The sequence below is a fragment of the Eurosta solidaginis genome, chromosome 4 (genome assembly GCF_040869045.1).
Source record: "Eurosta solidaginis isolate ZX-2024a chromosome 4, ASM4086904v1, whole genome shotgun sequence".
Taxonomy (NCBI): Eukaryota; Metazoa; Arthropoda; class Insecta; order Diptera; family Tephritidae; genus Eurosta; species Eurosta solidaginis.
The window spans coordinates 115,500,716-115,505,167 of NC_090322.1; the positions used below are offsets into that span (position 1 = coordinate 115,500,716).

Here is a 4,452-nt window from a genome sequence, read left to right on the forward strand (position 1 = left end):
GCGCTCCGTGTGTATTTCTGACATGAAAAGCTCTCAGTGAAAACTCATCTGCCTTGCAGATGCCGTTCGGAGTCGGCTTAAAACATGTAGGTCCCGTCCGGCCAATTTGTAGGGAAATCGCGAATTACATTTATTTTTTTTTTAATTTGTTAAAAATAAACCATTGTGAGCACAGAGAAATCTATTTGTACTATGGCACTATTGTGAATATTTGATTAGAACTAACACTGCATTACCAGCAGTTGCTAACATTCGCCAGATGGTAGCGCAAGCTCATGTAAGTTGTTATTGACAGAACAGCTTATTTCTGTAGATATTTGATATGAGGCTTTTATATTTGTTGCGCACGGGTTCGGCTAGTCTACTCATAATGCATAAGATTGAGTCAAACGCATGTATATGAAAAACTGCTTATGTGACGGGGCTTTTACGGTCATTGTTTTGAGCATCAGTTCGTATTTCTTCGCTGTTGTTGTTTAATTTGGTGGTATACACATTTCTCGAAATTTTTGAATGCTTCATTACACTTTGCTAGATCTTCATTGCATAGTAATTGTTTTTGCTATTTTTTGACGTCGTGTTTTCTGTCACGCTATCATCTCTTCTTTTTCTTCATAAAGTCATTATTTGCAGAATTTATTATTTTATTTAGCAGAGAGTCAAGCGCATTGCGCTCGCTCATAAATATGTCCCATTGTTTCTGCCGGTTTTAAAACACTAGGGCTTGCCACATTGACGACGGCGGTGTAGCCGCCACATCTGTCATATTATTTTTACTCATGTTCTTATGGCGATGGTTTTTTTAACGACAACATGGCAACACGCCAATCAACCACGAATGCCGCTGTCGCCAGATTAAATCTATTTCTATTTTGACAAGCGGCAAAGCATAAATGCTTAATGAAATGCTTCTTCTTAACTTTTCTGACAAATAATTTCGCGCGTGTTTATTGAAAGTTTTTCTTGGGTAAAATTGGTAAAATAATAAAATTAATTATAATCTCACGGTTTTATATTAATAATAACTTATTTGACATTATATTAAGCGATACAGAACAGTTTAAATTATTGGTAAGAAAAATCTTCGACTGAAAAAAGGTAATTGTTTACTTTAGGGTACAACTACTAAAACTCGTCCAAAAATATCGGGAGAGGTGTCAAAAGACGCGTATTGATCCCTGGACCACGAATCGAAAAGTGGAAATCAGACATTTTATTTCTTTTCGGAGAAATTTGCAAACAAAACCGAAAATTTTCATGTGGTTGTTGTGATTTTGATGATTTTGTGGTACCCACAAGAAAAACTGCGGGTAAAAGTGTTTTGCGCGGATATAGTTTTGATCTCCAAACCGGTGTTGGACCCACCCAGGGTAATTTTTTATAAGCGTGGCCGAAGGCCGCCAATGCAGAAAGGCGTTCTGCGCAAAAATACTATGGATCCCACCCCGGTTTCGGAGTGTTACGGAGCCATTTTTCGGTTTTTTGGCAATATCTTTTCACAGAAATAAAATTTTTAATTTCCGCTTTCGGATTCGTGATCCTGGGTCCAAAATGCGTCTTTTGACACCTCTCCCGATATTTTTGGACGAATTTTAGCAGTTGTACCCTAAAGCAAACAATTACCTGAAAAAATATGAAAAAATTGTTTCTTCATAAACTTGAATTACATACATAGATTGCTACAATTTCAACAAATTAAATATGGATATAGGTGAAAAATTAATTGAAGAGGTGCGGAAAATGCCCATTATATATAATCTGGGCTTGAAGGACTATAAAAACATATAGAAAAAGGAATTGGCATGGAGGCAGGTCTCCTCTGCTATGCAAAGTGAAGGTTAGTATACATATTTGAGATTTATTTCTCCATGTGGTGTAAATTTCAATTTAAAATGTAGAGGAACAATGCAAAAAGCTGTGGAAGGGTTTGCGAGACTCCTGCAAACGAATTAAAAGGTATACACGAATATGTGGACCTCGTACTGGATGCAGTCCAAGCTGTGGAATTTAAATTAAGTAAGTCATTCGCATTACACAAAATATTTAACATAAACAGTACGAAAGTTATATGTTTCTCATATTCAAGTACGCCGCAAACAAGATTTGGAAGATGACAGCCTTGTATTTCATCCCATGATGGCACATCAAATATTTGGTGAATCTGAAAGCATATTCGGATATAAAGGTTTAAGTGTGCGTATTTTATACACTGCCGGTCCTCTACATATTTATATTGCCATTGAATATGACAGTCGAGTTGATGAACTATCAGACGGAGATATAAAGGCTGATGTAGTTGTGCGACCGATAGCGGAAAAATTACCTGATTGCTGTTTTTTTTGTTAATATTGATGAGTTTTTGAAAACACTAGATAAAGCATATAAGTTTCATTTGGTGAAAAAATAACCGAACACAGTGTTACTGATGAAGACGGACAAGAGCACTTCTTCGAACTATATCATTGTGACTATAAGGTGCCGGCATTCTTAAAATTCTTCAGTCGTTTGTAGACATTTAAATTATGGTTCGTTGATGCAGCATCCTATATTGATGTTGACGATCCGCAATGAAGCTTCTTTGTATGGTATGTTCACTAAATATGCTACTTTCAATAAGTAACTTATATCAATTTTTATATTCCTACAGCTATGAAAAGTATAAAAATGATAATGGTGATTATCAGTCTTCAACCACTGGCTACACCACTGTAAATGAGTACTACGCATATCCTCAACACATACGACCGCGCATTAGTCAATTTGGCACAAAATTCATTGAAACTGTCTATAAACATTACTTACCAATCATTAATGTAATTGATATGGCAGTGGAAGATCCATCGGGTGATTTTCAGCGTTTACGCAGCTATATTGATGCTCGTCTGTGTATGGGCCTAAAAAGTTTTGGAAGTGATGTCATCAAAAAAGGATTTAACAAAGAAATGGTTCATGAGGCACGCGAAACGTACAAGGTAAACTAATTTAACTAAAAACTATTAAAAACCACCTGTTAAACTGATGCCCATCTCTTTCCAGCTAAATCCACGTCAGTGTCGCCGGGTTTATGAAATACTTCGACTATATTATACAAACATTTATGATAAGGACGATTATCATGCTTATCGTTTAGATGTAAAGCGTCGGTTAAACGCAATTTATTATAAATATATAAATGATATTAAGAAAATGGAAAAAGCTAAAGTGGATACGGAATGGTTGAGAGCGCGTTTACCTACACCAAGTCAACGTATGGAGCAATTGCATGAGGAATATGAAAAAGAAGAGAACGCACACAAACAAATTGTTGAAAAGTTACGTGATTAAGCTTATGAACCTAGCAAAGTTTTTGTATGTGTTACAGTAAATGATATAGATTTTAAGTGTCATTTAGCTGGTATTGTTCTACATCCGATTATTATTTTTTATGTAATAAAACCTAAACACTAAGAGTTCCGAATTTATTCGTGTATGACGTCTTTTACCTCGTCCATCTGCTGCGTAGATTTATATACAGAGAACATGAAAATATAGATACGAAGAAGTTACGATGGTCAATTTGAATCGGTTACAGGAATGTCATGATACTGCCTGGGCTTAGTTGGTTAATATCCCGCAAAAGACGGAGGTTGGTTGATTTTTCGCTATAACAACAACTATTCTGGGTATATCTTTGACAGGATGTTTTGTGTAGACGTCAGCAAGTGAGTGAACTTGCAGATAATATGACTTTTAGCACGCTGAATGGGGACGTCCCAAACGCGAGTCAGTGCAGGACTTATAAACTACGTCATCGGGGAACCAATGCTTACTTTTGTATCACCCTCTTGCAATCATTTTGAACACCTCAATTTCTTGGCTTTATGAATTTATGGCCAGGAAATAAAGATAGTAGTCGTGGTGCATAATTTGTCAAAAGCCTTTGACACGGTTATCCAGAACGAAAAAAAGGAACGCACACTCCCTAAGGAAACGCGAGTCACTCTAGCTCAACTTCGATCTGGATACTGTAACAGGTTAAACTCTTACAAGACATATGTCCTGTTTGCAATATGTCCCCACATGACACCAACCATCTCTTTAACTGTATTGTGGAACCACTGCCTCTAATACCCCTCTCATTATGGTCCACCCCTGTTGAAACAGCAAATTTCCTTGGACTCCCGTTAGAGGATATTGATGACAATTTGATGGGGCGAAGTACTGCTACAAGAACAACAACAACAACATGCCCAGGTTTCTGGGTATTCAACAGGAACTGATTGGTTAGCATTTCATTTCTCTCCCTAATGGGGGATATTCTCGCCTCATTGTGTAAGTGTTGTTCTGGGGACATAAGAAGACAGCCAGTAGCGGTTCTGAGGGCAGTGCTTTGACAGGCCTGTTGTTGTTGTTGTAGCGATAAAGTTACTCCCCGAAGGCTTTGGGGAGTGTTATCGATGTGATGGTCCTTTG

At 37.2% G+C, this 4,452-nt stretch overlaps 1 pseudogene; it reads left to right on the plus strand.

The window, feature by feature from the left end:
- The first annotated feature begins 1,701 nt into the window (after window positions 1–1,701).
- On the plus strand, window positions 1,702–3,457 carry LOC137248653 (histone acetyltransferase type B catalytic subunit-like; annotated as a pseudogene).
- Window positions 3,458–4,452: the final 995 nt, after the last annotated feature.